This window comes from Gymnogyps californianus, chromosome 3 (assembly GCF_018139145.2).
Source record: "Gymnogyps californianus isolate 813 chromosome 3, ASM1813914v2, whole genome shotgun sequence".
NCBI classification, from domain to species: domain Eukaryota; kingdom Metazoa; phylum Chordata; class Aves; order Accipitriformes; family Cathartidae; genus Gymnogyps; species Gymnogyps californianus.
Window position 1 is genome coordinate 88,335,707 of NC_059473.1, and position 13,438 is coordinate 88,349,144.

The 13,438-nt window shown below is 37.8% G+C and overlaps 1 protein-coding gene across 3 annotated transcripts in view; it reads left to right on the forward strand.

Annotated features, from left to right (window-relative positions):
• Positions 1–2,370, forward strand: part of SYNCRIP (synaptotagmin binding cytoplasmic RNA interacting protein) — a 26,452-nt gene extending 24,082 nt beyond the window's left edge. For all 3 annotated transcript variants that reach the window (XM_050892987.1, XM_050892988.1, XM_050892989.1), the window contains exon 12: positions 1–2,370. This exon is cut by the window's left edge. The gene's annotated coding sequence lies outside the window, so the exon portion shown is untranslated.
• Positions 2,371–13,438: the final 11,068 nt, after the last annotated feature.

A 13,438-nucleotide genomic window follows, 5' to 3' on the forward strand; every position in this document is an offset into this window, starting at 1 on the left:
TTACTTTTGTAAGACATCAGATGTTCAAAAAAAGTGCATCAGCAACTTGTACTAAATACTGCAGTGTCCCTTTATAAAAGGTCAGACTAAAACTGACAACTGTACAGTGAAGCCTGACATTTGGATATTTTGAAGTTTTTCATAAATCATAGAATAGTATATGGTTGTAGTTTAGCTTTTTAGGTAAAAGGTATGTTTTCATTAGTGCATTTCTTATTGCTGATCACTGTAAAAACATGTGGATCAGCTTTCCATTTCTCTTACGCAGATCATGATAACCTGTAGAGTAGAGTAGAGTACAATCATTTGTGCTATGTTTTTAATTTTCTAAAGCACCTTGATGACAGTGAGTGTTCAGTGGTGAAGCATCCTCTATTGAACCACCCTTAAAAAAGACAAAACAAAAACAAAAGAACCTTGCCAAGTCCAACTTCATATAGGTAAAAGATAGATAAAATTATGACTTACTTTGGACTTGGCATAAAGAGCTTCCCTTAACCCCCTGCCCAAAGGGATACTGCAGTTATACTACATACCCATAGGCACCACAATGAAAATTGAAGCTTATACCTAATTAAGGTTTTATACACACCAGTTCCCCCAGTAAATGCAAATTTTAACAAAATTAGACATGTCATATGTTGAAAATGCTCATGGCAAACAATCATTTTGCATTCCTGCAAATAAAATTGTTTTATACTGTAAGCTGGAGGCGAGTGTAACTTATTTTTGTAATAAAGTTTTTATTTTTTTTATGTGTCATTAATATAAATGTGTGTTAGTACAGAGATCTTCTGGTTAAAAACTTAGAATCGCACACATTTCAGTATGTTTACTTGTATTTACATAATTTTTAGAATAGTGGTTGCCAATAGCCTGTATGTTTCACATTAATTGATTTTTTTTTTTTTTGTTATCTTAATAAACCATTTTAGTATGTTGTATGTCAATTACTGGGATAGCTGGGACATGAAGTGTAATTTAAAATTGTCAAGTATTCATTGGAATATGTAAATGTGCCTTGCCAGTTTTGAACTTTAAGACAAAGTAAGTGAATGATGGTGAAATGAGTAGTCAATGCATAAGAGGCATTTGCTACCACAGTTTCATATACTGCCCTTGCTAAAGAAAAGTAACTTTTTCCTCAAATTTGAGCATAAAAGTATACAGTTGCATTAGCTTCTGAATTTTCAAATCTAGTGATAGAATATTAGGCTTATGGAAAGTGGGTTTGCTAATTGTAGCCTTAAGTATAATTTTGAATTTCAATGTAATCCTTGGTGCTGGCATTCCCAGTGCCAAGGAGTTTAAATGCTCCCTTCAAAGAGGTTGCCATGCCTACTGGCATTTTTACTGTCATACGGTTTTATAAGGAACACTGTCAAGATGTGGAAACCAATTTTGAACTTGCTATAAAATGAAAATACCTGGGGGCTGTAGGAGAGGGGAAGTCCTCAGATTTCTTAATCTTGAAATCTCTCCATTGCTGAAAAACTTAAAACACTTGTGGGATCACAAGTGCTAGTGACTAGTTCTTAGTCTAGAAATGTGTCGAGGGGGGGATAATATATTTATGGAATTATAACAGTTGATGGAAGTGCATAAAAACATTGCTATTAAGGCACTACATGTGTTGAAATTGTGGATCATATCCTTAATTTCAGCTCTGATAAAAGCATGGGGGACTTGTTAAAAAAAAAAAAAGGCAAAATTGACAGGAAAGTGTTTGTTTTTAATGGAATGCAAGCAATGGTGAGTGAGCAAAATATCGAGATCTTGACAGTGTTCCCTCTAATTATGAACTCAAGCCATTATAACTTTTAAAATTAAATATGATTTGCACTGTTCTGATATTGGTGCAGTTTTTTAGCAAAATGATCAGAAAACTAAATTGCATGTGGTGATTAATATTGTGGAAAAATACTAAAATCAAATGTTATTTTCAAAGCTTTAAATTCGATTGTGTAAAGAAAAAACATTATTAAGTGGAAGTACTGGTGAGAATGGGCAAGTGCATATATACAACATCAGTTTGGTTGCACTTGGGTGTTGGTAAACTTGAAATGTTCTACAGCAATAATGCATCTCTTATGGGGTGCTTTGGTGTCAAATGGACATAAACACACAGTTCTTTTTGGCATGCTGAAGGCAAGTGTTGACTTAATGTATTATGCTGCCTCTGTTTCTTCTCAGAGGAGGCTTTCTTTATACCTGCAAAGGTTTGAGTATAAGCTAGCATAGTTCCACATTGGTTTGTAATGTGTTCCTAAATTTGAAGTCTAGTTGAATTTAATAAGAAATCGGAAACTGCTGCTGCTGCTTAACAGTTCTGGTTTATAAACACTCCAATACACAGCTTTTTAAATTATACTCGTTTTAATATTCGTTTTTGTTTGAAGGGTTTCATATAGGACATACAACTGTACTTTTTTGTTGGTTTTTTTAGTTTTTAAAGAGGAGATTTGTTGCGACCCAGAACTTAAGTTTGTGTTTTTAGTGTTGGAGGAGGGCTGTTATTACAGATACTAAGACCAGTTTCTGAATTTCTGTGTTGTACAACTCCTACTTAAATACTGTCTTAAAATCTAAAATAAGGAATACTAATTCTGTTCTTATTGGGGGTGAGGGGTATGACATAGTCTAAAATAAACTTGGCCTCCTCTTAAGGTAGGATTCCCAACTTAATATTTCAGGATAGAAATGTTACATATGGCTGCAACTCTTTTTCCGTTGTGCCTTTGGTAATTCTTCAGAGGCTTAACTTTTCTGTCTAGCCTAGCAGTTGCTTCGGTGCTTCCATACATCAGTGAGGAGAGAGTTTATTTTAAAGAAATAAAACTGAAAGGCAACATGGACGTAAACACATGTAACATTTTCTGAAAAGAGTGTGTTCAAACTGATACATTCCACAAAATTAAGACTGTTATACTGTCACTTGGATTAGTGAAGACTTAGTGGAAAATGTTAGTTATTTAAAATGGAATAGCAAGTTTTGGAAGTAGGCAATAAGGCAATAAACTTTACAATGTAGTGTTCTGAGAATTGAAATCGGTAAAGTTGGAACTTGAGTTTGTGTTCATAGTGCGAAGCTTATGAATCCCAACTGACTGGCTATGATGGACTTAAAAGTCTGTCTTTGCCGATGTCTTGCTGAATTAACTCCAGCACCAGCACATGACGTTTCTTGGCTGGGGCAGGCTAGTTGCATTAGTTGGGCAGAGGAAACACCAGATTGTACTTTGTCATTTGCTCTGTCAGATAAAAATGGTATGTGGCAACAGGAGAGGAAGTCAAGCTGAAAATTCCTTGATCCTTAATACGGGTAGTGGGGGGAGGAGGAATAAATTATTGTTAGTTTGCAGCCATCTAGTGCAAACAAACATAAAGCTTCCTAGAAGCTCTGATGTTAAACTTTTTCTGGGAGACTGATTTTCACAGAGTCATCTGGTCAACACTTTGCAAGTGTTTAATTATACTTGTGTTATAAAATCCACAGGATGAAAGAGTGACTTATTGAAAAGTGCCACTAGGACTAGCTTGTTAGTTTACTTGGAATTTGGAGAGAGGGGTGATTGCCTCATGTAATGATACCTTTTTCTTGCCATTATATAACTGGTTACTAGTTTTTTCCACAAACATACATATTTTTAAATGGCCAGCTCTCTAGCGGATGTTGCACAGCTGACCTCAGCTGGAAACACTGGGTGATGTTGATTATTTAAAGCTATCTTCATGAAAGCTTCTTTAGATGGTCAGACTTCCAGGTACCTGGTAAATGCTTTTTTAAAAAAAAGAAAAAAAGCATTTGTGACAGTCTAGAAACAGTCATAGTAGGTAGGTAATAGGTAATTAAATACGGCTTGAATATTTAAAGTTTGAATCACAAGATACATTTCAGTTTGAAGAGTTGTTTCATTCCTGAATGTTCATGAAACTTAGTGTCTACTCCAAAGCCAACACTTATTTTCTGACAGTCATTTAGGTAAAACCTGCAGTGTCAGAAATCTGGATTCCCTCTAGTCTGAGAGTGATACATTTGGCTGATTAATGGTGACAGTTCACGATCTCTGTTTTCACAGTTAGTGTGACAATACAATTTTACTTGTTTTGGTCACTAATATGTAGAAAAGACATTGAATCTTACCGCTTATTTTCTTTGCACTAAGGAAGTTATGAAATGCATTCTTAGTTCTGCTACGCAGCCAGTAGAATAGCCTATGCCATTTGACTGCACAGAAGATAATGGTAAGTAAAAATAGACATTCTAGTACTTCAATGACTTGTAGTACCTAAAATTCAACTTCAGTAGACTGTTAATTGACTCCTTATCTGCAGTTATTAGGGAGGTTGTGGGGTTTAACTGTTCAGTTTTCGTGTGTCCACTTCAGTGCTTAGTGAATGTCGAGTGTAAATCTGTCGAGTGTAATCTGATACTGTTTAATGTTAAATACTTTAGATCTAAAAATCTCCAAAATGCTTCATAGATAATTCGGTATGTATTTTTAAACTGATGGGTTAGCAATCACAGTAGTTTAAGGGATTTTCCATGGACACAGTCATTGAAAGCCAGGAACTGAATATATCAGGTCCTGAGTTCCTGGTTCCAAGTGTAGCATTTCCAGTGGTGTTCTGCCATCTAAAGTAACATTTTTCAGATTTTTTTTTTCTCTTTAGTGGGATGAAGAATGCACCTAATTCTGTCACTAGCAGTGGTTATTTAAAAAACGGTATTACTAAATGTAGCTAATTTGGGATTAAAAAGCTTCCTCTGTGAGAGTTCAACAAAGGCAATTTTATAGATAGCCCATTAGTAAATTAGGGCTTTTCCTAAGGTGCAATTTCAGCATACTTAAGAATGAAGCTCTGTATTACAAAACACTGGTGAGAGCTAGCCTAAAATAAATTATAATTAATCTTTTCATAATGCAGATGTATCACAATTGGAAGGTGATTTTAATCTTTAATATTACAGCATTTGAGATTACAGGTAAAAATACCTAGTCCCTGCATCTGGAAAAGCTGAAGTGGCTATTCAAGGACTGTTCCTGTTTCAGGTTGTGGTCAAAGGCTTCCTTTGGGTAGTGCAATGAAACCTTTTTTCTTCCAGTGCAAGCAGTTGTTCTCACAAGCTAACCTGTTTCCAATCCACAGTTTTCAACAGAATTTTTGAGTTTTGTATATGTGCTTAAATTGATATTTTTAGCAGAAGACAATCACTGGTGTATATGTGAGCAGTACTTTCACCAAGAAGTGACCAATATGTAACTTGGACTTTAACTAGTCTAGTGAAACTGTCCTTTATTCATACTACCTACACTTTTACAGAAGTATGTTAATTCAGACGTGCTTTGGAATTAGTGGGATGCTTGAAAGCTACTTTGGAGAAAACCACAGCATGTATGTTGTTAAAATCTGTCAGAATTTGCAAATGAAGAAAAATGCTGCAGGTTTCATGCTAATGGAAGATTAGACTTGAATATAAATGGGGGGGGGGGGGGGGGTGGCGGGGCAGGAAATGTAACTTCTCTCATTGGAAGTCCTGAAGGTACCACAAGCTTCAGGTGGATGTAAGCGTTAGCAGTGAGCATAATGGAAGCTGGATTCATGTAGTTGAGTAATCTCTGCTGCCTTGCTCCACTCTGTTTTCATAATGCTAACATGACCTCTCAGAAGATTCTTTAAAAAAAAAATCCCATTATGGGATTAAGTCCAGTGACATCGATCTTCCAGTTAAAATTAAGAAGGATCTGGAAAGTCTTAAATCCACTGGATTTAAAGTAACTTCCCTGTGTGTGTGTTGTTTGCAACTTGGTTTTGCATAGAAGTGATCTTACAGTGGGAATGGTGTAATAAATGGCACTTTGCATTTTTTTGATGGTATACTAATCTGAAATATACAGAGTTTCGTTGTTGATGTTCTGAGCCATTCAGGTGGTCATGTTTCTATCCAAGAAAAGGATCTTAATATTTGTGTGGCATGAACTGATCAGTAAGTCTCAGATCCAATAGTTGCTTCTTTGGGGTAGTCGGTATTAGGTTAACTGTTGAAGTCAGTACACATTTCTAATAGGAAGTACAGAGTTTTGTTTTCTTAAACTGTGAAAGTTTAGATACTGCTGCTATTGCCCTCAGTGTAATATTTCTAAAGAGTACTGCTTTCATTGAGTAAGGAGCGAGGAGGAGTATACAGATCAATGGTGAAAAAGCATTGCGGACTAAGCTTTTGAGAAGGGAAGCCTCCTCGTTTGTAATGCGCTTTGAGGTGCAGTTGAGGTGTTCTCACCACACAGGTACAAATGGCCTGGAGGTAAATCGGGTAGTGGTCACATCTCAGCAAGGTTAGCTCAAACTACCTTCAGTGATGGCCTATGCTAAAGCAGATTATTTGGTACTGAAGTATGCTAAAATGCTTCTGTAGTTTTACTGTGGAGTTAGTAAAGAACAACTAGGATAGTAACTCCAGTACAGCTGCAGGTACATGATGATCCACGCCGATTTTTATAGTCTCTGGAAGAACAAGAGACAGTCCGGCATAATGTGTTTTAAGCATCTCTTAAATTTCTAAGTCCTTTTGAAGCAACCTTTTTCTGCTTTAATACACGGAGATGAAAACGTGAGGTTCAAATTCTGTATGTGGTTTAAAGATACAAGGACACATTAACTTAGCAATTACAGTTTTAAGATCAGATGGCTGGGTGTAGTTAGAGCCCAGTAATGAAGGCATGTATTTTGGAATCGTGGTAATTTTTTGACTCTGGGAAGAAAGGCCCTGCTATTAAACAGATATTCAATCTATTGTAGAATCCTTGTATCTAGCAAAAATGCATATATTGGGGGAAAAAAATCAACACCCTCCCTCCCCTGTTTCCGAAAGGTGTTTAGGAGAGGACTTGAATATGCAACACTTTAAGAGCATGCAGGTTAAATAGGTGATAGGTGTTGAATTCTTAGAAATGGGGCGAGTGAGATGAATGTGATAATCTTGGACCTTCTGCGTCTTGATCATGTTAAAAATTATGTAGAGAGATCTCAGGTTTCACAAATAAACTAAAATTGTGTTTAATGTTCAGTTTAAAAAAGAACAGACATGTCTTGACTCGGACATGTTGAAGGGCAAAAACTGTCCCTGTGAAAAGGAAAAGTTACAGGGTCTTCTGTAAATACCTTTGTTTTTTCTAAAGCAGTGGTGACAACCAGGGAATTTCCTCCTCAGAGGAATACAAAGGTGTATATTTGCCTTGTATTTAAAGGTTGACCTAGGAGTGATAGAATCACAAACACTCCCTACTTGGGAAAGCTCTTAACAAAGCATATTCTTGTTTGCTCCCTGAGAAAACGTAAGGTGATGGAACAGTTGGGAAAAGAAACTGGCTACCTGTGGGCACAAGATGGCCATGAAATGTGCCTGAACTACACTGCTGGCAAGTTTGTAGTCCAGAGTTAAAGGCAAAATAGCCAGGGAAACAACCTGGCAAACGACAGCATAGAACAACTTCATTTAGCTGTGTTACAGCTTTGTAGGATCTTTCCTGCTATTAATCAGTCTGTCCTTTTCCTGTGAAAGGTAGGTACACTCTAAGCCAGGCACCATCTAGCAGCCACAGCGTGATGTGAAGGGAATGTCAGGTGACGGATCTTGCCCAGATTCAAACATCAGGTCGAAAGCAGACACAGGGTCCTTGGATTACAAGTCAAAAGGTAAGAAGATCCTGTCCTGGCTGTCGCAATCATCAGGGACACTTTATCTTGGTAGAAACTTCAGGAGAAAATTGTCTCAAGTACGCCTGTAAGGGAGGAGGTTTTGAACACAGCAAAATACAAAAATGGTGAAAAAACTGTTACTATGCCTAATGCTGCTATTTCAAATCTCCTGTTCTGAGAGGCAAGTGATGCCTTAGAGCTGCTGTTTGTAAACCTGCTGTTTTGAAGCGATGCACTAATAGTCTCAGCCCCAGGGAAGCAAGAGCCTGTCTGAATATCTGATACACATGTTCCAAAGATGGACCTTTTTTTCAGTATAGGTGAGGAGTTCTGCCACCTTTTTTTACTGGTATAACATGTTTGCCACTCACTGCCTTTAATGATCCGTTAAAGGGTGGACAAAAGTAGGGTAATTGAGAAAAACTTTTTAATAGGGCCTGTTGATGCCTCCTGTTTGAGTGACGCTTGAGGGAATGCGGTGTTCATAGCAAAGCTTGCGTGTAAAGTCTTGATTTGAATGTCTCTTAATGCAGGGGACAAAGTGAGAATAGGTGTTCCACTTGCAAAGCTGGGGTGAATCAATGCCAACTTGGCAGCCCCTTTGCAGATTTCAGATTTTCAAAGCCAGGACTTCTCATTAAAGACCTGGTGGTGCAGGTAGCCCAAATAGGTGTATTCCACACTGGAGGTGGTCTTCATGTGCTTCAGAAATGAAGGTACTTAAAATGAACGCTGTGTGCTTGGGAACACACATCTGGGACCTCGAGATAAGAAAGAGTTAAGAGCCAGTATGAAGGTTGCTGAACTTTGTCTGAAGATGTTCAGTTTCCTCAAGTCTAGGCTAGAGCTTACATGTCTTAATACAAGAAAATACACTTCCTTAATGAACAAAAGGAATTGTATTCTAAGACTGTCAAATGCAAAAGCCTGTATCAGATCATAAGGTAGGAGAAGGCTGAAGAAGGAATGTGGTAAGGCAGAATACACTTGCCAAATTTTAGTTTGCCTGGATGGTCTCTCCTTCCTGAGTTAAAAGAGGATCAGTTATAGATAAGGCTTTGTATCTTGTTCATCAGCACTCAGTATATACAGAAGCATTTGTTTTCACAGACAGCTTTCAGTGGGGAAAAGTTGTCATTTTCTCTGCAGGTAAGCATGGTGAGCAGCATCTCTGAAGACTCAATGGGAGATGGGAACGTTCCTGACTGTAGAAGTAATGCGAAGTGAGCATCCAGTGGAGATCGGTGCATATTCTAAGTTCTTGGTGAAACTCAGGTGAGCAGCTTTGAACTAAGACACCTTGGACTAAACGCACTAACTCTGTCTCCTCACTGCCAAAACTGCTCCTCCAGATAATCCACGGTTTCAATTTTGTTCCTTTCTTTTGCTGGCTTTTAACTATTGCCCTTGGGCTTCAGGGAAGAAGAGAGTCAGTCATTACTGTGCAGGTAGCTTGACTTCTCCAGACCTAACAAACAATTGAAGGGGAAAATGGAGAGGGGAGCACAGCTGGGCATTGGTCCCCACCATTGTGGTCCAGAACACCAGATACATGGGCTTTTCAGAATTGAGACTGACTGGTACTCCAAGTTTCCTGACCATAATATATCCCAGAAACACAGTGGATGTAGACAATATACCACAATATGGTGATAGGTTAGTACTTGATCTACAGTTTACCATATCCAAGCTGAATGGTGATCAGTGGAGAACTTACTACTTGTCCTAGATAAATAATGGTTATGAAACTCATACGTGGGCTGCTAGGAACCTGGATGATATTAGAGAATCCTTTCTCCATTTTGATATCTTCTGAAGCAAAATCTACTTTCTTAAGGAAAAAAAAATTTCTTCCCTCTTGCATCTGAACTGCACTGACCCCAACTTGAGGTCTACCTGAGGCCTCCCAGTTCTGTGTGTTGCGTTAGGAGCTATCTTACGTGCATCTGTTGAAATCCCGAAGACCTCAATCTTCAGTTGTAACTCCTGAGAGGGGGGGGAAAAAGTAATACAAACTGGACCTACAGAGAATACTCCAAACTCACAACTTCTTAAGGGGAAGAAAATGTTATTCCTTCTAGTTTGATATGAAAAATGGTAAGCTGATTTTCATATTAAAATGCCCCTTTATTAATATATACTTTAAAATATGTATGTATCTGTGAAAGAGAAAAAACTTCAAAATATGTATGTATCTGTGAAAGAGAAAAAACTTCATGCCTAGCATTTTAAACTGTTTCTTTTGTACTTCTGTTGAACAACGAAGATAAGCCGGGTAGTTTATACAGTAGCAAGTCATTCAGTCACAAATCAGAAATTGATTTAGGAAGTTAGAATAATACTGAGTGTTAATAATAGTCCTCCATACAGTATCAGACCTTACTAGCTTCAGTGCCTTTCCTAGCTAGAATACTAGTTATTTAAAGAGAAAATAAAAAGCAAAGCAAAACTTTAAGTAATGGAGTTTCGCAGAAATTAGCTAAGTCTTCCAAATAGTCCTTGTTTCTTGATTTCACAATTTGTGCCTTTTCCAAACAGCTCAAAGTCCTCTTACCTGCCTAAGCATGCACTCTCCCTCCCCAAAGGACACTTTAGGGAAAACCACTATGCAAGTGGCAAGTGTGCACCATAACCAGGAACTGCATTTGCAGAACATCTGGAGGAATTGCAAGTAACTCTTCTTCGCTACTCCAGAAGAAAGACCGTGGCTTTCTGTCCTGCCAAGGTATGTCTGCTGATAGGCCCACAGAGGGATTGTCTCCTTCTACAGAAGCACCATTAATGCCAGTGCTAGAGGTGATGTGGTATATAATAATACCTCACTTTTCTATTAAATATGCCAGCATTTTGGGGGGAAAAAAGGGTTTGGCATATCTTCAGGAACTTGGGCAGCTGTCTGATAAAGATACCATTGATCAGCTATGAGCTGTAAAAAAGCCTGGCCTTGCAGAGCTTGGTATTGAGCCCCACTTCTTAAATTCTGTCATTAAAACTATATTTCTCTTGTAGTAATGCTTTGCCATGGAGCTATATGTTCCAGTTCTACGACAAAATAAGTAATACAGGCAAGCTGCCCATGTGCTTCAAAAAGCCTCAAAACTCATCCTTACGTATGAGGAGGAAGAGCCCTCCGTTCAGGTTCTCTCATAGTATCATCTTGTGCGTTCTGCCTGTTAGCATAAACCAGAATTTTTTTTGTTTTTGTCGTATATTCAATATTCTTGCTACAGAAACATAACACTTATGTCCTATTGCCTTTTATTTTCTCTTTAACCATTCTGAAAATGCCTCAGTTTTTGCTGTACATCATTTAAATGGAGGAATATGTCAATTTGATTCCATACATCTTCAGCCAACAAATGGTAAACAAAACAATATTCTGGTTATACAACTGGTTCTGTAACAATTCCTGCAAAGTGTTTGATGAAAGACTTAACTGAAGCACAAATAACTTTTTGAGGGTGATAATTAATGTTGTTTAACTCTTACCCTGTACTGCTTTTACATACTTCACGTTGTCGGAGAAACTGGTTGCTTGAGCTAAAAATATCTCTATGGAATTGTGACCTGACAAAAACACTCAAGGCATTTACTGCTGTATCCACAGAAGCCAAAGCAATGGGCTTCAGGATACCAGCTCGCCAGTCATCAAAAAACCCCCCACAGATCTTATCACTACGTCTAGGTTTACATGATCAGTATCAGCACATACAACGGACATGTTAGTATCAGTAGAAAGCTTTCTCTGATACAAGCCGGCTTACAACAGCAGCCTTGAGTTTCAGTTAGTCTTTTTCCCACTTTTGACGAGTTCTGTGTGTTGATTAGAACTTCCTGAGTATGTGAAGACTTTAGGTTGGGATTTGTTTTCACTGTTTTTCTTCTGAGGTGGAAAAAATGAATCCATCAAAAACCAGAGTTGTGTCCAAATGAGGAAAAGGATGATAAATCTTCATAGGCTAAAATGTTAATACACACTGAGGTGGGGCAAAAAATAGTTAAAGGGCAATTTAAGAAAGCACTAGTTCTACTAATAAAATCATTTTGAATGCTATTTTGTTGAACAGTTTTGTTCCCCCTGTTGCAGCCTGTCCCTACTCCAGCACTACAAAACAGAGGAGATAACAAAATTGGAAAAGGATAGGGAGAACAACAAAGATGATAAAAGGTACAAAAGCGCTCTCATGTGAAGAACAATTCACTGGAGCAGGAATCTTCATTTTGGAAGAGACAGTTTGTTCAGGTGGCCAAAGTATTTTGATAAAATGATAAGCAGCAATTGTGCTGAGTAGGGAACGATTTCTCACCATCTCTTATAAAATACTAAATGAAACACATGAATGTTTGGAAAGCTCTATCTTCACTCACACAAGCATAAATAAGTGGTGAAGTCCTTGCTGCATGATTTTTGTGGATGTTAAAAGTTCATGGCTGTTCAAAAAGCACCTTGAAACTTAGGGAAAAAAATCCTTTCTCAGGATATCCCCAAGATTCCGAATCAGAGTAAAAGAATGTTCCGGGAAAGTATTATTATATTCTTGCTATGCTTTTACAACTTTTTCCTAGGTATGTATCCCCTGATGGCCATCATCACAAACAGAATGCTCACCTAGTTGAACCTTTGCTGATCCAGTACAGCTGTTGCATGAATCCATCAAGTATCTATGATGAAACACTAGCTTTAAATTCTCCAGGTCTCATCATAGTTATGAGGCATAGGTGCTGCAACACGTTGCAATGATTTAACAGAAACACATGTCATCTTACAAGGATCTTCTTGACACTTTTTAATTCAGCTGAAACAAGGGAACATGGCTCAAGTTCCTCCTCAAACTCCCTACTTGAAAATTTCCCCCATTGACCTCAAAGTTGGTCAGTGGAGATTCCCTTCAGGACCTGACATAGCTAAGCTATTTTCACAAAGTGTGTATCCAGGGCAGGGTTTTCTTTATCCCCACAGTAAGCAAACAGCTTAATTTTCATTTAGACTGAGCTCTAAGTATGTGCTATGGCACTGCTGTAACTATTTGCATTGGTACAGCTCCTTATTTCTTTCACAAACTTTTCTTACAAATCCTTAACATTCAGCTACCTTCCCCCACCCCACCCCCCTGCCATTCCTCCCTGATCAGCGTAGGTTTTTGGAAGGAATTATGTTTTCCACATCTTTCCCCTGCACATACTGACCAGTTCAGCTACCTCACTTAATACTCGGTTAAGGTGCATATCCAGAGAGCTTATATTTCGCTCAGGTAAACTAATATAAAATTTCCATAGACTATACCTTTGCCAAATGTTGCCGCAAACCTAGTATTTATTTCTTTAAGCATTTTCCCAATGTCTCCTGTATAGGTCTAGTGCCTCTCTTTATGCATATTCCTTAATGGTGTGTTTTGCCTTTTTTTTTTTTTTTTTTTTTTAATTTTGCAGGCCTCTTTCTTGTTGTCTGTAGTCATCTTCTACACTCACCTTGCAACTTTCTGCTCTATATCCTTCTCCTTTAATGTCCCATAAACTGTAGTTTATGACAGGACAAATTATTTTCATCTGTAATATCTAAATTCTCTCTAGTATCCAGTCTGTGAAAGAATGTATTCAGAAAAATCCTTTTCATGTAAACAATTTGAAGAAAAGCTCTGTGTATATATACTAGTGTTGCTCTGACCCTTTTTACTTTCTCCTTGAGATTTAAAAGTTCCTCAAGGCAAAACTGCCTCTAGCACGCTGCCTTTTTTTT